This window comes from Phalacrocorax aristotelis, chromosome 3 (genome assembly GCF_949628215.1).
Source record: "Phalacrocorax aristotelis chromosome 3, bGulAri2.1, whole genome shotgun sequence".
Taxonomy (NCBI): domain Eukaryota; kingdom Metazoa; phylum Chordata; class Aves; order Suliformes; family Phalacrocoracidae; genus Phalacrocorax; species Phalacrocorax aristotelis.
In genome coordinates this window covers 80862943-80882402 of record NC_134278.1, presented here as the reverse complement: position 1 = coordinate 80882402, position 19460 = coordinate 80862943, and positions in this window count along the sequence as shown.

The window sequence follows — 19460 nt, the reverse complement described above, 5'->3', positions numbered from 1 at the left end:
TGTCAATGAAATGAATTCAGCTGTTTAACAAACTTTGGATGGTATGTACAATGCATTTGCTCTTAGACATTTTACCTGCCCCACAATCCTTGTAGTACATTCGGATCTGTAAAGGAGCCATTAGGCTCGTTTGATGAACAGGAAGGCAGAGGATTGGTTTATTGAAATTGTTTATATATAAGAAATACCTGACTTTCAAAATTCATGGCTGAAGTCACAGAGAACAAATCTAAGAAGAGAGGAACAGGTATCACACTTCCACACTAAGGTGAATGAAATCAAATTTGGGTGTCGAAATCTACCCTTATCCACAACGAAAATTGCCTTGCTCTTCTAATTACGAGCATCACAAAAGTCACTGCTTCAGTAAAATACCCTGCAGCTACACAAAAGGATAGACTGGAGAAGCACACAACTACCAATAAGTGGCACTGAGCATCTACTCCATTTCTCACACAGGTTGGCATATCTCTCAGTGGTCCATCTGGTAGAATTGGATGGCATTTATCAGGAAATAATCCAATTGTGGCATGCCAAAACCTGAACATGAAAAGTACTTGTGCCTAGTGTCAATCATTCACCCTCTGACAGTTCAATAAACATCCTTTCTGTGATGGTTTTCAGGAACACTGACACCCAAAATGCTGGAAACAATGCCAGAGATGGAAATGACAATGCTTCTGTGAAACATCAAAAGGGACCGACACAACCTGGCATGGATTTCGCCAAGTGTTGCTTAGCAATACAGTGTGCTTGTGGGCCGCTGGCGTGTCAGGATTAGCTGCAAAGGGAGCGATATTCACACCTTTGCTGAAAACGCATCCTTCCCAAATAAAGGAGTACAAACTAGGGAAGTGCAGCATCAGCAGGAGAAGGGGCTGCCACAACCACAATATACCATTTTTGGCTTCCAAAAAGCCATCTGCCCTGGCTTGTCTTCCTTGCCCTGGTTGTCTTCCTTGGGCATAGAAAGACCAGGCTGAGCCAGTGTGCAGAGTGTGCCTTGTCCCAGCTCCATGAGGACACAGCCCTGTCCTGCCCAGTGCTGGATCTTGGAGAGCACGAGGAGGTTTCATGGCCATTTCCCTTCAGGGCTGGGATCAGAGGGGGCCAAACTCTGCTACCAGCAGCACTTGCAGGAGGTATGTGTAGGCAGAATTTGACCCAGATTGGGTTGGCCGCTGGCACTCAGAGGACGGTGACAATGTATGGGAAGGAAGCCTGAACTTGGAATTGGGAGGTGAATAGCCAATATCACTCCTAAGGAAGTATGAAATAGAGAAGGTCATTTTAACAGCATAATTGGTGGTAGTAGCAAAAGGATGCAAGGGTATCTCGGTAACAAAGGAAAAAACTTGTCCACCTGCTGAATTTCCCAAGCGACCCCTCTCCCTAAGTGCCTGGATGCCACCTGTGTCTCTGCAGCTGCCCCCACCCCACCCCACGAGGGATCCTGAAGGGGGAAAACAGCATTTGCAGAAAAACAAAGAGCACTAGGTGGCCAGAGGGAAAACATACTATGTTATACAACACTTTGCCACTGAGGAGGAAACTGAATTGGGGGAATTGAAATAACTTGCCTGAAGCCACCAACAAACCTGGGAACTAAACTCTGGCCTCCTTAATGTGCCAAATCCTGGAGCAGAGGCTCACGAGGTCTAACCAAATCACCTTTTATCTGTTTGCCTGGTAAATGGAAGTGGGAGGAATGTCTGCATATCAAATAAGGGGGTTTTGCCCGTCTCGAAATTCCAGGTTTAAGATCCAGGAATCAGCTGATGCCTGGAGCATATAAACTACCTTTGTGGTGTGGTGAGGACAGACCTGTGGGTCCAAATGCAGATGTGCCAGCCAAACCTGTCCAAACGGAGATACTGAGATCTGCTGCTAGTCCAGAGCTCAGGGGGAGGCAACTGCCTGGGGAGGCACTTGTGGAGCAGCACAGGTTCACCGCTACCCCTTTTGGCTCAGGGCTGTCTAGTCTATAGGCACCGTGGTGGCATCGAGGTTGCAAATGTCATGGAGAAGGCGCTTTCGAAGAGACAGCATTCTGAACAGAAATCCTGAGGTGTGCAGATTCTTATATATACTTATGACAGTTTTCAAGGGAGAAGTGCAAGCTAACTCCATCAGTGCCTTTGAGCCTTGACTTGTTAATTGGCATTACTTCTAATTCCCAGCTATATTTTAAGGTATGAACCTAAGGAATTTTAAAGTCATTATGTGGGTGAGGGACTGATAAAAATAAATCCTTCAGGTTTGAAAGTGGCAGAGAGGGAATAAAAGGTGTTAAGAAATCCAGGAGTTTTCAGCCAATTGGTTCAAAAAAGCATCCGGGTGGACTGCAGCTCCTGGAGAAAGGTCACTGATACTACTCTGGGTACCTCTTTTTATGAACTTTATGCATCACATAAAATAAATTTAAAGCAATTTAATTTAACAGTCTAATTAGTCATGGCTTTTTCATCTTGTCTATTTAGCTATACATGGAACAAAAAGAAAGACACAGGGCCAAATTCAGAGCTGGCACAAATCAGCCCTGCAAGTCAAAGAAGCTGTTCCTGCTCAACCAGGGCTGAACACAGATGCCAGTGGCCAAATTCGTCCCTGGGGATAGCACCCCTAATGTCTGGAGACTTGTACTGCAAATGAATTTGGCCACCAGGAATTAACTCTCTGCAGAGTGGATCCCTGGGTCTCAGTGTTCAGAGCTCAAGTTAGCTGAGCTGATACGTGGGTAAAATGCTCAGGAGAAATGGTTTAAAAATTTGAGATAGTTTGGAACAAAACTCCGTTCTGTGCTGGCTTTGCAAAGACTCATGCAAGCATTTCCCTTCGCTTCAGTCCGCTTCATTTACACCCCCTTTCACTTTAAATTTTGCTGTTCATATAATCTCACAATCTCAGGCAAACAGAAGTCACATGAATCCACCCTCCACTGGAAATGAGTGTCTCTCTACTGTCTTTGATGTGGTTATACTGGTTATGCCATTACACTAAATCGTGCCTTGTTCTTCAGCTCATGTATGCAAACCCACAACAACCAGGTCTTGGTGCAGAAATATAAATCGATCCATGTTTATGAAGATGATATTTCTGAGCAGATTTCCAGCTCATAAAGTATTAGGCCAGCAAAAAACTAGACTTCTAAGTCCGTAATTAGAGTCTGATATTTGCCAGCTTTCATTAATGAAACAAATTATATTTCAAATGTTGTAGATTCTAGCAGGAACCTGTCTCCCATTGGCTGAGGCATGGGTCTCATTTATTTTGTGATGTCCTTTTGTAAGAGCATGTACCGGGGCAGTTTACCATCTGATGCTGGCAGGCAGCAGAGGGTCTCAGGGGGGACCAAGGTGATTTAGCCGTGTCGCCCCAACCCTGAGTGACACAAGTCCCTTGCAAATGGCTCTTTTCAAAGTTCCCACAAGTTGCCAATCCCCACCCAAAAATAACTACAGCAAACACAATAAAGAAATTCAAATATATCTTAAACCACCTAATAATTAACCATGTTCAATTAGTCTCTGGGGTGCTTTGTGCTGCTGTGTGGTCTCCCTGGAGGCACTGCCAGCACCGCAGCGGTGAGTTAATGAGTTCTGGTTGTGTCTTGTCCACAGACTCGGCTGCCTCACCCTGATCATCCTCTGGCCCAGCGTTCTGAGGAAGAGCGCTTACTTCTGAGGTCTTTCTCCCTTTTCCTGCTGGAAGCTGGTGAAACACTCAGTCCTCCCCTGAGCAAAATCAGGGCTTGGCAGGGCACCACCCTGTGCCCCCTTCCTGGGTACCCTTTTGCTTGTCTGGTTGGTTGTGGGGTGCAAGTCCCTATATTTGTCGCATGAAGCCCAGGTCTCCGTTTTTAAAATATAGTTTCAAAAGAGTGACTTAATCCTCTCTTTCCAGGGGGGTCTGTAGACATCTAGGTCTAACATCTGTTTAAGTTACTGCTATTTCTTCTGAAGCTTGGCATCGCCAGGCTGTAAGGCCTTCTTGCACATCTTTCTCTTACCTTAAATTCACATTTCACTCAGCATTTGCTCAGCAACACATTGCTAAAGTTTCTTGAAGCTCTGATTATGCTTTTATCCTCCTTTTCTTCAGATTCAGCCAGCATCTTTGCAGACCCTGGACCTCTACAACATCAAGAAATTGTATTTTCCCGTGAAATGCCACATAATCCAAGTACTGCAGGAGTCCTGAATGTAAGTGAAAGCGGCTCTGTGGACACGTCCAGCACATGCAAATACTTGGCATTAGCACAACTTCCTAAAACATCTCTCTGTAGTTAATGCAAAATGATCTCTTTTTTGCACCTCTAGATAAACACTGGTCCTTTAGGTTGAGGGGCTGCCTCAGCTCCTTCAGTCCTGCTCTGCTGGGAGCTTCCCCATGTCCAAGAGTTTCCGAGATCTTCCTTGAAGTTTGGGACCCTTCTGCCAAGTGTCCTTCACATACTCACTAGAAGTCCATAGCTGCTATCTTTTGAGATTTAGCATTTTAATTTCCTTATTGCTCCTAGCTTTTCTTTTCCTAATACTACTGGAGTTGGCCCCATGCTAACTTGTGCACCGTTTCTGGACTCGCAGCCTCTGACCCTCTTTTTCCTCTCCAGGCTGAGTCCACCCATGCCCAGATGCAACAGCAGCAGTTAGTGTGAGGACGACCCCAGAGCTGCCACTGGTGCTTGATGACATTTTGTTTTCTCCGTGCTCCACTGCTGCATATCCTCTCTCCTGTATCATTCCCCATGCAGACAGTTTAACACACCATGTTCTGCAGGCTCCAACCTTCACTGCTTCATGCCTTCCTGACATGGAACTGGTTTCTTGCAGTACTTTGTATGAAGTGTCTCACAGTGCTTCTTTCCAGGAGCTGTGCTCTGGACATGATTAATTCCCTCCTGTGGCAAGTTTTAATTGTTTTATCAAGGGTTTTTTTGAGTTTTCCAATCTCTTTCCCTGGTGTTTTGCCCCAAATCCCAGCCATAATGTGTTCTCTCTAATAAGGACTTAAAGCTGAAAATTTTAAGATTGGCATTGCAACCTCATGTTACTAACAGGCCCTTTTATGGTTTCATCTGGATATTGTACCACGTTATTTTTTTCTATTGAAAAATAAGATATTGATGTATTGCATCTCTCAGGAGACTGGAGGCCAAGGGAGGATAAGCTGAGACAGTGGAGGCCAACAGTGGGAGGCCCAGTGAGTGGGAGGCTGAAAGAGTGGAGGCTGAGATAGTTGGAGGCCAATAGTGGGACATTAAAATTATAGAGGCCAAGAGAGTGGATTCCAAGAGTGAGAGGCCCAGAGAGTGGAGGCTGAGAGGGTAGGAGGCCTACGGAATGGAGGCCAAGAAAGTGGGAGGCCCAGTGAGTGAGAAGTAAAGATCGTGGAATGTCGATAGTAGAGGCTCTGCGAGGTCCAGAGAGTAGGAGCCCAGAGTGGAGCCTGAGACTGGGAGTCTGATATTGGGAGTGAAGACTCAGAGACTGGAGGCTGAGTGAGTGGGAGGCCAAGCGAGAGAAAGCCCCGTCAGTGGGATGCCTATAGAGTGGGGCCCAGCAGAGTAGCTGCAGCAAGGGCAGTCCCAGGGAGGGGATGGCTGAAAAAGCAGGAGGCCAGTGAGTGCAGCCCCAGGCAGCACAGGCCCTGCAAGTTTCCCAGACAGCGGCTGCAGCGATGGGCAGTGTGGGTGTGCTTTCCTGAGGAGTAGTGTCACAGTGTTTTATGAGGGTGCTGTAATCTGCTCCTCAGCTACTCTTTTGGTGTTTTTCACCCTAAACACTCAGTTTCCTGCTCAGTGTTCGCTGGCACACACACACACACATGACGCCCCCACCCCCCATGCCTGAGGTGGGGACAGGGTCTGTCTCAGTCCAGTTGCAGTGGCTTCAGCCTTTGAGTGGGCTTGCTCAGCTCCAAAAGGTTCATAACCCCTGAGTTGTGCCTAATCAGGCAGCATCTGAGATTAATTGCAAGGGCTTTTCTCTACCCACCCACAGAGATAAATGCAGAGGAGCCAATTTGGTAATTGCCTTGAGTCCTGGCGTGCTTCTGAGTTGTTCTTGGGCCAGGATAAGGCTGGGTGAGGGAATATTTGCTGAGAGGTGGAATTACTGCTGCTCTAGCTGATAAAGATGCCAGGGTGTCTTGAAAGGGGCCTGGTGAGAGAGGTGAGCTGGGAAGGGGTCAGGAAGATTGCCACAGGTGAACACAAAGATGTTATAAATAAAAGAGGGAAGACCCCTACTTTGGCTTTGTTTTGATTCCCTCCTGCTTTCAAACAGCTTTGAAATCTGCTGCTGGGGTTTCCTATGGCTCTCTTGTACCAGAAAGAAGAGAACAGCCATTTTGATTGGCACCCTTGAACCAGCTGCACGTCAGATGTGGTACTGTGACAGTGATCCAGCTGACGATGCCATTTCCCAAAGGTGAGGTGCTTTTATTTGTTTCTGGTAACCTACAGTGTTGTCAGGTTGGTGTGGGACATATGTTGCTTTGTCATCAAAGGTGCTGGGGTGTAAACAGAAATAAAAATGGGGAGGGAGCAGACATGCCATTTGAAGTGGATTGGTGTTTTCCTGGCTGTGGGTAGGTGGAGAGGGAAAAGCAGCCTTGGCACCTGTTATCAGCCATTAAGAACTCCCATGTTCTGCTAATCTGTGCTTGTAAAAAGGCCATCTGCTAATGCTCAAAGGTCATTAAGTTACCAGTCCTGTTTACTCCTCCCACACTACTGGGCCAAGTCTTTCTGAGAAAAGAGGGCTTAAATGGTTGTTATGGTGGTGCCTGCTTGCGCTGCTCTATGGTTAAGGGTCTGTCACTGTTTTCATTAGAAACCCAGATTTTCAGCGCTTTTTTAACTTAGCCATTAAAGTGCCTGCTTCTCACGGCCTGTACAGGCTCTGGTGTAGGCTGGCCAGGTTTCAGGGTGTTCTTGTAGGCTCATTTTTTATTTTTACTTTAAGAAATCAATCTGGCTTCTGTTTTAATTTGAGGAATAGAGAAGTTCAGAAAGCTTTGGTCTGGGGTGCTCTGGCAGTGCTGCTTTAACTAGGCTGTGGCTGTGCTTTGAAGAGGGAAATGCAGTGTTGGATTGGCTTATAGTAAAACTGTTTATTGCTTTTATATTTTCATCACAAGAAACAAAGAAAAAGCATAAAAAACATAAGACCATTTTTTTTGCAGCTCTAAAGGCTACTTTCCTGGAGGTGTGGGGCTGTATTGGGTGTTGCTGTTGGGATTACAAAAGTCAGCAGTATGATCTGCCTGCATAAAAGAGACTGTGTCCCCAAGCAGGCAGTATTTGTGTCTCCCACAGTCCAGGTACTATTGGTAGGTTAGGGAAGAAGCTGAGACCTGAACTCTGAATTGCCTTGATTTTGTAGGTTTTAGTCAAACCTTTATGGTTGCATTAACATAGTTTTCTTGTGGTTAAATGGAACTATCAAAAACTTTGATAATTCTTTTTTCCTTCTGAGACTTCTCAGCAATAAAATGAGATGTAGCTGTTCAAGTTTTTATCCTTCTATTCTGATAATGATGGTGTCTGTCTCATAAAAACCTGCCTTTTATCTTCCCCAATTAGCTGATACGCTGCACCCTTGTGCTGTGAAGTTCTGAGCGTGCTGTAGCCTCTTCCTGAGTGCAGTCAAAGCGCCCTTTCCCCACCTCTTTGGGATCAGCCTGTCCACAGCACCCGCCCTCCAATCTTTGCTCCGCTTGGCATCAGTTTAATCTTTTGCTTTCTGCATAACATAAAGAAGAAACCTGAGTCAATGAATAATGAAAGCTTATCCAAAATCTGGACTCTTACAGTTTGGTCTCTACTGTCTCTTATTTTAAATGGAGCTTCTCTCACATATCTGCTTAAAATTTTTTTGTTGTTATTGATGCATTCAGACTTGCCCTTGTGGATTTTGTGGGGTTTTTCATCCAGGATTTGGAGAAGTTCACACTGATGTCTGTGATTCACTTGTTCTTCAGATTGTTTTTATTTCTATTCTGACTGAGTTCCGAGGCCAGCCAGGGACAGGATGCTATTGTACTGGCCACTGTGTGTAAATAAGGAATATGGACTGCCTTGGAGAGCTAAGAGTCGTAAAAGGGCATGCAAAACAGAGGGAAGGAATGTGTATCAGTTTTTTAAAACAGCATTTCCAAACCATGATGCTCAACTTAAAATAAATAAATAAATAAAATCCCAACGTCTCCTGATCCCAGCAGAGATGTTTTTGCAAGAACCCTTTTCTCACCAGCCAGTCCTTATTAAATCTGTAACAAAGCAACAGGTAGTTAAAATAGTCACAACTAATTGTAACCAGTACTGCTGGCTTCTTCTGAGCTATTGTTCTGATTATGCACCACAGCCAAAAGCTTCAGGAGGTATACAGACAAAGTAGTGTAAGAACTCAAAACAAGAGCAACTACTGGCCTGTTTTTTTATTTTATTAAACTGCTATAAAAGCAGGCCCTGGGTCTCTGCTGCAGATGTGTCACAGTCCCCTGCTCCAGTGCTTCCTATCCAACTATTTTTAACCTTATTAAACAGCAGAGAGAGCCTTTGGCTGCAGTGGTGGAGCTTGCCCAACTTTCATTATAAACTTTCTTTGGTTTATACCTATCTCTTAAGTGTAAATCTGCAACGTGTTAGGCTTCAGTTGAATGTAATCCCTGTACAGATCCATATTGTAAGAGTGGGTTGCTTTCAAGGAGGCTGAGGCTAATGGTTGGTCTCCAAGTGGAGGAGAAGGGAAGAAGTTGTTCCCTCCTTGGCTTTCCATGCTGCTCAAATTTCAGTTGCATCTTCTAAAACATTAATTTACTGGAATAGAAATTGACCAAAATTGAGATTTACCTTTATCCTTGGGCCCTGTAAACAACCCTGCTTTTGACCAGTCTTTAGTATTGGTTTCTGGCATCATTTGGGACAGCCCTCAGCCAAGGTGCTGTTTGCCAGAGGTTGCACTGCAGAGATTAGTCTCACCTGGCATATGCAGAACAGTTTGATATGGCAAAAGCTAAGTATTATCTAAATTATTATAAAGTGGACAATAGCTAGGAGTGATCAGGAATGATGGATCTCTCTGATACACAGTTTGAGGCATGACTGTAGCATAGCAATGTGAGTACTGTGGTTGGGTAGGAAAGCCTCGGTAGGATGGCCACCACAGCCCTGGGAGGGCTGCAGGTCAGATGGAGGTTCTTGTCCAAAGCAGCTCACCTCAGAGCTAGTTTGGGTGGCTTTGCACTGGGCAGGCAGACCTAGGGAGCAATGGGTCAGGATGATGGCCTATTCTGGGTTTTCCTGCCACGGGCCAGATTATCGGTTGGTATAACTCAGCATTGCTCCATTGACTTCATGAGGAGACTGAATTACAGCATGTATTAAAAGTTGAGGTTTTAATTCATATTTTCTTGAAATACATAGAAGTGATAAAATTTCTACAACCTCACACCACTATTCTAACACCTACTGTTTCAGTAAAGGTCTGGGGTTTTTAAATACGGTCTTTAAAAAAAGGTGGGTTTTTTTAATTGTATGCCAAATGCTGGACAGAACTTGCAAATATAAGATAACATCTCTTAGTCAACAGACATGCGGTACAGCAGCTAGAAGTCCGAGGACAGAGGGGGTGTAGCGTAGGGCACAGTAACACCCCACCCCAAACCCAGAAGGAGTGATGTGATGGTCAATAACCTCTGAGACTGGCTTAGCTCACATGTTGACAAAACCCACAGGTGAGGATATAAAGTAGAGGCTTTAAGCTAGTATATTGATCAAAAAAAGTGGATGCGGTTGTCATGATAGCGTAGGAAGCCAAACCTGGGACTCTCTGGGGCAAGAGGTTATGGGAGAAATTTTCTTGTGGTAGAATACAGTAAGGCATTTGGAAAGGCAGTGACACAGTGAACAGCCATCCTCAATGCTGGAGCGGTACAAAATGTTGTTTTCCTTCCCCCTTTATCCGTCTGTTTCAACCAAGTACTAAAAAAGGTGTTTCATATTTTTGCAGTAGTCAGTACTTAAAATATTTTGATTGCTTATAGGTACTGACACAGTCTGCTTTGATAGTACACACCAAGCAAACAAGGAAAGAGACAGAAAGCACAGGCAATTCCTCTGATGTCACATTTCACCAAGGCTATAAAGGGGATGAGGCAGCAATTTGTTGGGATTCTTGCTTAGCACACACAGCCAAATTGTTGGCGATGTTTGGAGTTGAGGGGGAAAATATTTAGCCCGGGGAAGGGCAAGGGATTTCACTTTGCAGATATCCTTCTGTTTTACTGCATATATTTATTTGTTTATCTTTTGCTTAGGAGCGTTGGGTAGGTCTGCTCCATAGGATTAAATTGTATCCCAAACCTTCCTGGCTTTGTGACAGTACAAACATTATTGGATTTAGTTCCCTTCTGCTTATCCACCTCCCATCTTCCAAGATCCCCATTATTATTATAATAATACCCACAAAAACTCCTGCTCTGAGAGCAGAGGGGTTTTCAAGTGCCAAAGCAATCAACAAAACATACCTGGTCCTTTTAATCTCTTTTAATCCCATCATGTGGGACTATCCTAATAAATGATTGCGTATCAAAAAATTCTTTCTCTGTAATGACACTTGATTTTTTTTTAGCTTATAGTTTTCATGAAACTGTCTCTGATAGGAAAGAAGATGTACGGAGACCTTCTTATGCCATCAATAAAATAAAAGTTTGGGTTGAAAAATTATCTTATGGAATAAAATAGAATAACAGAAATCCATCATTAGCTATGTTTCAGAAAAGGATTGTGTTGTTGTTTTGCATTTTCGTTAGAAATGATGTATGACTACATCATAAAACACTTATATTAAAAAGATCTTCTCACCCTGAATTCAAAAATATATATTGTACTCTCTTATCATCCAGTCATTTTAGAGTGAAAGTTAAAAAATGTCCATCCTGTGGTAGTAGTTGCTGATATTATATCTTATAGCTGATATATTCTTCTAATACTTTTTACTTAAAAGGCCTATTACTCAGGGCTTGTGAGTGTAGACATATATTTTCTTATTGAAAATGGTAATGCTGTGGATGTTCGGGTTTTTTTGTTTAGATTGGCACTTACGGTTTTTCCCCTGGGCTGCGGAAGGTCAGCCCAACTAGGTCCCAGGAAGTTTGGGTCATGTCTGTGTACCCTGTTGAAGAGGGGAAAACCTTTCCATGGGATAAGATGCAGTGGAGAATAGGAGCTTGTGTTAGTTTGTCAAGGCATGGTCTATGCTTTCTGTCGGGTTTTTTGTGCATATGTGGAAAACCGCTTAATTTTGATGTTAGCAGAATAACGGGTGGCCCATGCCATGGCTCAAAGTCTTGAGGGCTTGAGCTGTCCAGGAACTTTCACAAAAATCCCTGTAGCAGGAGCAGGCAATATGGCAAAAACCAGGACTCTGCAACATCCTGGTTCGAAGTTTTAGACATAAAAAGTTTCTCCTGCCTGAGGTATAAATTCTGGCTTGAATGAGAAAGCCTAACCCTAAGGTGAAGATGCTGGGGCGCAGATTCCTTTTACTACCTTGAACCACGCAGAGCAGAGACCTGTAACTGACTTTATTGTGTCCTAAGTGAATGCCCTCACCACTAAAAAGTGACTATTGTAAGGAAAAAAGGAGAAGGGAGGCTTTTTGGGGTGGGGTGTGGGGTGGGTGGGTTGTTTAATTAATTTTTTTTTTTTTTAACTCCTAAAGTACCATGCAGAACACCAGCACCTCTGAAATACTAAACTTTCACAAGGATGGAAAAAAACCAAAATAACTCTTTCCCACACATTCAATAGGAGTTTTTGACTTAAGTCATAGGAAAGTGTAAGGCTGAATTGGGTAAAATCAGGCCAGTTGCTTTTGTGGGAAAGCAAATGCTGGTTGAGGAGGGAATTTTGCAAAGTAACTAACTTGAATGGTCCTCTCTGGACTGCAGAACAATTTACTGAAGGGGCAGTTAAATGGCACAGATTAAGCTCATTAATGGTTCAGATATTTGCTTGGTTTACACAATGCTGTCCAGGAAATTATATTGATGGTTGACAGAATTATTGTCATTATTTATTTTGCAATAAGTCAGATTTATAGATATTTGTAGCTTTTGTAAGACTAAACATAAGAAACATTAATAGCTTTACTAATTATATCACTGCTTTAGAGATATAAATAGTGATAAAAATGCCAAGTAAAGTGAGCTAGTAAAGCATTTTAAAGAGAATTTTAAAGTGAGTTACTGATTGATGATCCCTTGCATGAGTCTTAACTTTTGAATGTGAAAGTGGAGCTTCCCACTAGGGCACCAGTGCCTTTTACCTCCATCAACTCTTTGGAGAGAGTCAAGGAAGAACAATAGTTGTATTGAACAACTGATTATTAAATCAGATTCCATAATCTGAAAAATATTGAAATCCCATAATAGCATAAACTGAGGCTGAACATATTACAGCACAACAGGGCTTTTTTTTTTTTCCACCTTTACCTTGTCCTCAACCCCTCCTACCTCCTGGATGGTTTATCTGCACTTGTCCTTTATAGCACACTAAAATTGCAACCTCTTCAGAGCAGGAGCTGCCTTCTCCCTCTGTCTTATTACAGGTCCTAGCACAGCACAGCTCTGATGAGGAATTTGGGGTACTAACAACAATATGAAAAATAATTTAATGGCTGTTAAAAAAACCTTTAATTGGTAAACAGTGTCTATACTGGGATATATACAAATTAAAGGTGTGGATTTTACCCAGCTGTCAAATGAAAAATCTGTTTTCCTAACTATTGATCCTGGTTTTGCTGTGAGCACCCTTTTAAGGAGGGAGATAATGAGTGAGAAAACAGTTAATAAATGTTCAGCCGTTACTGCAAGCATGAATGGAAATCCATCATTGGTTTAAGTGCTGGATGAGCTCTAGACAATAATCCAAGCCTGTTTGACCACGATCAGTGCCACTGTGAAGAAACCTGCAGGGCCCTGGGAGCTGTGGTCCTTAGGGATGACAAGTGGTTCCCCGCTTTTCTTTGATATGTGGCATTGTACAGGGTGGAGTTTTTAGTTTTTCACTGCATTTAGTAATGACCTGGTTGAAACCCCCATGAAGCTAGCGTAAAGACTCGCAGTCTTTAATGGCCTTTGGATCAGGATTGTTGCAGTGCTTTCTTGGAGTGAACCACCAGCAGGAAATTTCTCCCAGGTGGGGGAAAAAACCAATTTTTTTTCCCCTTGTAATTTCTGATTAATTCATCTTCCTAATACAGTTGTGAATAGTGTATTGTGGAGTTGGGTGTTTCTACGAGGAGAACGTTGGGGCCCACCTCATCAATGGTGACATCTCATTGCTGTTTGATGGGATGAGCACAAGGGTGGTGGATTACAAGCAAAGCTTTAGAGCAGAACATGCTGAGCTTGTAATGAAGATGGGGAATGTGATTCTGAACCCACTGAAATCCTCTACGTTTGGGTTGCCTCCTTGCAGTATGAGAACAGGCCAAGCAAGTGACAGTGGGGCTTGTAGTCCTCAGTAGGAAGTTGGGATGATGCCTTTCCACTGTGGCTGGGAGAGCTGAAGAAGTTTGGTACTGGCATCCAGCTGCACAGCACCCAGATGCTCGCCCACTCCACATGAGCATCTTAGCTGTGCAAAGCAACTGGGAAACCTCATAGGAACAGGCTTTGGTGGAAGATTTCTGGAGTTTCTTTCTAGTCATGCTGTAAATGTCATGGGCCATTCTCCCTTTGATCCCAAACTAGAGATGAAAGGGACAATTTGCACACATTTTTGAACCATAAAAAACATGTGGTATGACTTTGATTCCAGAAACAGGCCAAGATGTAGGATAATCTTATTTTTTTCTGAAATATTTGAAATGTCTCTTCTCACTGTGTTATGAAGCTGTGCCATAGCCTTAGAAAATAAATGGAGTGTGCTGTGGGACTTCAGTCACAAAATGTGGGCAAAAGGAAGAGTCTGTTTGACTTGGGTTAGCAGAACTTTATATTCAATACTAGAACTCGAAGTCAAATCACTGCATTGCTCCCTTATTTCTATCTTCTGTAATATACTCTGTAGCACAGAGTTTAAATTTAGGATCCTTTAGAGAGGAGGTTATTTGACCTTTGTATGCTGTGAGTACAGAGGAAAGGTAACGTGTGGTTCTAGCCTGGGAAGCGATGAAATAATAAATGCTTTTAATGAGTAGTCCTACTGTGAATGAGAGTTTCAGGTTGAAACCTAATCAAGCCAAAACCTAAAAATGTGGAGGTTTTCTGCTTTTTTTTTTTTTTTTTGGCCCAGAAGTGTAAACACTTGCGGGGACTGTACTGACTTCTCTTGCTCTTAGTGCTTTGGGACTGTATCAACCAGTTGGTCAACAGTGTGCAGTGGGGGGTGTAGGTAGCAGTGCCCCACAGACCAAGAGGACTTCTATACTCCTTCTCTGGTACCTTTAAGTAAAAGCTTACCTCACAGCCAAATTAACTGGTCGGTGTCTGTCTGAGGCAGTTGGAAAGTAGACGACACCATGTTCCATCCACTTCAGCAGATGTGCTGTTAAAATAGAGTATCCTACTTTTATGAGCCTGTTTGGGACTGTTGGTGTCCACCTGCACTCAGGTTCATGGGCTTCCTTTGTTTTTACTCTCCTTCCCAAGATGGCTCTTCAACTTGCAGATATTTTAAAATTCTTGGAGACCCCGGAATCTGGTCAGCTCTCCTAGAAAATGACATCACCAGTCTGAGTGTAAACCCCAGTATACAGGTAAAATTAGAAATTCAGAAATTATATTTGCCTTCTGTTGATCTTTGAAAGAAATTATGAGAAAATTATGGGGGCTGAAGGGGTTTTATGGTTGCCAAGAAATACCAGCCCTGAAGTTTGAGAAGGTTAATGACTGTTTGTATTGAGAAAGAATACAGCCCCACCTAATTATCTTGCACCAATAAGGATAAAGGTTTGGCAGTTGAGTAAGATTATGTCAGGACTAATCGAATAATCTGGATATTTTTTACCTCCATGCTTTTTTTCCAAAAAAGGGGACGTTGCATGTTTAATTAAATGTTATGTGAATACATTTCAGATAGACCCAAACACAGGGCAACTGTGTTTCAGAAATGCTGTTTCTACATTTAAAATGTATTTGAAATGTAATTTAAGAAAAAAGATAATGGAAAAAACCCTAAAATAACTCGAAACAAGCAAGAATATAGTAGCTCATCATTACACTAATATATCAAACAATATGAGCTTAGCTTAATTATCCCCTTTGAGAGTTGAGAAAACTAAGCACAACCTTCAATTTACAGCTGTTTGGTGCCGGGAACCTGAATTATTATTTAAGAAGAAGGGGGAAAAAAAGTTTATTTATTGTGACCTACACTCAGTTTTTATTCATCATGGAAAAATCTGTATATTCACAAATGAGGGCTATTCATCTGCAGACTGCAGCATTCTTCAGCTGTCCGGGGCTGCATCAGCCGCACTTCTTCAGCTTTTGTGTTCATCTCGAAGCCTCTTCATCCAAATTGTTCATCATCTTGATGGCGGAGCTTTATCTTGCTCTAGTGCAGCTGCATTCCCCTTATCCAAAGTGCTGAGAGATACAAGGGAGAGGGAGAGAGGGAGAGAGAGAAAAAAAGGCAGAATAGAAAAGAGGAAAAGGAATGGCCAGTGCTCATATGAGGATAATTTGTAGTTTCTCAATAATAATAAAAAAAAAAGGAGGACAGGCTAATTACTGGCTTAACTAGGGCAGCCTGTGGATCCTCATGTCAAAAGGACTAGCGTAATTATTTGCCATCAAAGCACATTCATATTGTGGTACAAAAGAAGGGCCTTTCGCAAATGGATCTCACTAATAAACAGGGCTGAGAGGAGCATTATGTGTCTCCCTGGATGCAAGCGCATTAACACAGTGACATGGAGCATAACTCTCAGCCTGGGGGGGGGGGGGGAAAGAATGATAATTATCTCCCCTCCCCATCTTTCGTCTCCTTTTCCTTTGTGTTGGGCTAGCAAGCCAAACGTGACCTGCTGGAAGGCCCAAGGCAGGCTATTAGTGACCTCTGAGCATTGACAAGGTGGCTACACTCTTAAAAGCTCAGCTCTCCATGTCAGGAGGGTCGAAGAAGCCCGTGAGAGGAGCTTTAAATGGTCCAGCAAACACTTCAACCTTAAAGACACCTGGAAGGTCACGACCAATTTAATGTAGATGAATCTGGCATAAAGAGGGCTCTTTTGAATCCACAGACAAAAGTGTGGGGTTTTTTTCCCTTCTTTTTTTTCCCCCCCAACATTGTTTTTTCACAGATCTTAGCATAAGAGATACCAGAGAAAGAGACTTGATTCTGGAGACCACTTCTGCACTTGCTGAGCAGATGTGGTGCCAGGAGGCCTCAAAGGCTGTGGCTTTTCATTAGGAAAAGTAAACAGGTTTGGAAAGAAAGAGAAGGGACATGTCTATACCTTCCAGGGATGCCTGTAAGCATTGATGCACTAACACATTTCAAACTCAGATATACTGCAAATTGTGTGTGTGTGTGTGTATATATATATGTTATATGTGAAGAGGACTGTTCTTAAGTTTTTTAATATTCCAGCTACATAAGGCTATTCATCATTGGTACCAGTTGGCAGATGTGGTCTGGTTCCTCGCCTGCCAGCCACAGAGTTTATCTGTTTGGCTGGTGTTTGGCACTGTCTGCTGCCGCTGCAAACCATCACTGAGTGAGCCCATCACTTGCAATGGATTAAAAGGCTTTGCAGTCAGCTTGGGAGAGCTGCTGGGGAATGGTAGGCATGGTGGTTTGGTTTTCCCACCCTCCTCGCTTGCCACTGTGTGACCTCAGCACTGGGGTGCACGAGGCTGACTTGGCTGCATGGCATCCCGGTGGGTCTTCCCAAGGAAATCCCTTCAGCCTCTCTTCATCCTCATACCAAGAGGAGGTGTGGGCTGCAATGGGGACTGTCTGTGCAAGCCATCCACCCCCAGGTCTCCTCTGCTTTGGAAAAACCTACAGGTTTTCAGTGGTTTGTTTCTTTTTTTATGATTATTATAACGCAGATTTTTAAACAAAAAAAAACCCCCATACTCTGAGCTCAGAGTTTGTGTCACAACTCTTTTTTTTTTTTTTTTTTTTTTATAGAACAGCTCAGCTGGTCATTGAAACAGTAAACTGGGATAGTCCTTTCTTGTGACAGCCTTGCCCAACACTGCAAACATGAAATGTACAGCTAGAAAGAAGAAAGGTGTCAGTATGAGCAGGCACTGCATGGCACACGGTGATGTGAATCCATGCATGCAACCACATGTGACTCAGATAAAAGGATTTTGAAGCCCAACTCTTCTGTGTGACAAGGGGCTGAAAGCCAAAGTTATTTCCTTTCCAGCACTCTTCTAGGTCACATCTAGGTTATGCTACAGAGGGGAGCCTCTTTGCCTTGTCACAGCACTTAGGGACATTGTTGTCCGTGTTACACTGATGGGCAGCAGGAGCCTAGGGCCACAGACACTTATGAGCATTGCTTACCCTGGGTACAGCTCACCAAGCTACTGAGTTTAGGATGAGAGTTGCCAAATTGTCAACCTCATGCACCCAATTGTGAGTCAGGCTTGAAAAATAATGAGATGGGTTTAAAAATCATGGAGTTAAACCAGCAGCCGGTCTTTTCTTGGCTTTTTGGGTGGGTTTTTTGGTGAGTCCCCCCTGCCTCTTCTTGCTTAGTGGCTTTAGAAAGGAATTGGCTGTGTTCTCCATATTGTGTTTTGCAAGGAAAAGAGCAGCAAACAGAGGCTTATGGGGGGAAAATAACCCAGGAGGAGAATCTTTAGTACAGATCACAGAAAGCTGATGCAATTAATAGTAAAATAGCAAACATTGGCAATAAAGAAGTACAGATGAACTGTGCACTCCTACCCAGGCAGGGTTTTAGGGCTGGGCAGTGTTTCTAGGACATGACCAACATCTGTGACCTAAAAAATCCCAAATATTGACCTACCCAGGAGCTGTACAACCCCTCACCCCCAACGTGTAGTGCTGGAGGGAGGGGAACTCACTGGAGTAGTTGATAGCAACATCACACCACCAAGGAGACCCGAAGCTGCTTGTGGTCTCCTCCTAGATGTTTCCTTGTCTCTTTAGTCCTAGGATATTTTTTCCTTTTACCCTTATTTCCCTGGATTTTAGAAAATTCTGCATACAGGAAATTTTGCCTTTAGTTTACAGGAAGTTGTAACCAGGTTCTTAATGGCAGAATTGGATCCACTGAGGTATGGATATACTAGAGTATAAAGAACATAATTAATTTCACCTTAAAACAAATGTCTCTAGGAAAGGGATTCGAGAAGTCAGCTTTATAAACTTGGAGGTGTGGGGGGTTTTCATATTTTTAAATTAATCCAGGTGAACTTTCCTGGCTTATTTGTATCCAGCCATGCCAAGGACCAAGCGGTGATATTAGCAATAAAGGCAACATTATTAATATCTGTATATCAATGAAAAGAAGGTTATAGAGTTAGCATTTGTGTAAAAGCAAAACAAAACAGAAACAACCCAAAACAATAACAATAACAACAAAGTAGTCAACCAAAAAACCCTAAACCTCTGATTGGTGACTTTTTACCATTAACTTGTTCTTTTGCAGTATTTGATACACTTATATAGTGTTTATGAACCTGGATATGTATTTCTAGTGTTGCCAAGAATAATCAAAGACAAATACAACAGTTGCAAGGTTTCTTTCCTGATGAAATTGTATTGCTGCTTCTAAACCCAGAGCTGGCCTCCAGCAAGGGACTGCGTCCTCTTAAAGTAGAAGTGTATAGCTTGAACTTTGCTATCACATAATGCTTTTCAAGGTTGCTTTCTAAAGTGACTTAATTTGTACTGCAGAACTAGCCTTGTACCCACAAACATGCCAAAAGCCGCAGCGAGCCAGGGCAGCAGGGCTATTACTAATTTTTTATTAAAATCCCTTAGGCATGCACAGAAGGCCCAAAAGCAGCTTTAATAATAGACAACATACAGCACATTTTTCTTGTATTGCCATGTAATCAAATCTAAAGCTTCTGTTCACTTTCTTTGTTTTACCTAGAGGACCAGCTTCCAATTTAGTTGTGGCCCACACTAAACTGATTTTTCATTGTAATTAATGCCTACTTCGGCCTCAGCCACTTACACAACTTTCCATTAGAGGTTTGTAGCCATCCGCAGAGTATTTCACCAAGTAACCCTCCCAATCCTGCTACAGCTGCAATTTTTGTTAAAGTTTTTTATTATTATTTTGCAAAGAATATTTAAATTACCCAGTCAAATAGCTTGCTTTTTCCCTCCTTTTATTTTTCTCTCCTTTCTCCCCCCCTCTCCCCCTTTTCCCCCTGCCTGCTGCACCTATTAAAGTGGTTGGGCAGGAGTCCAATTGGAAGGAAAGCCTTTAAGTGATTTCAGAAAG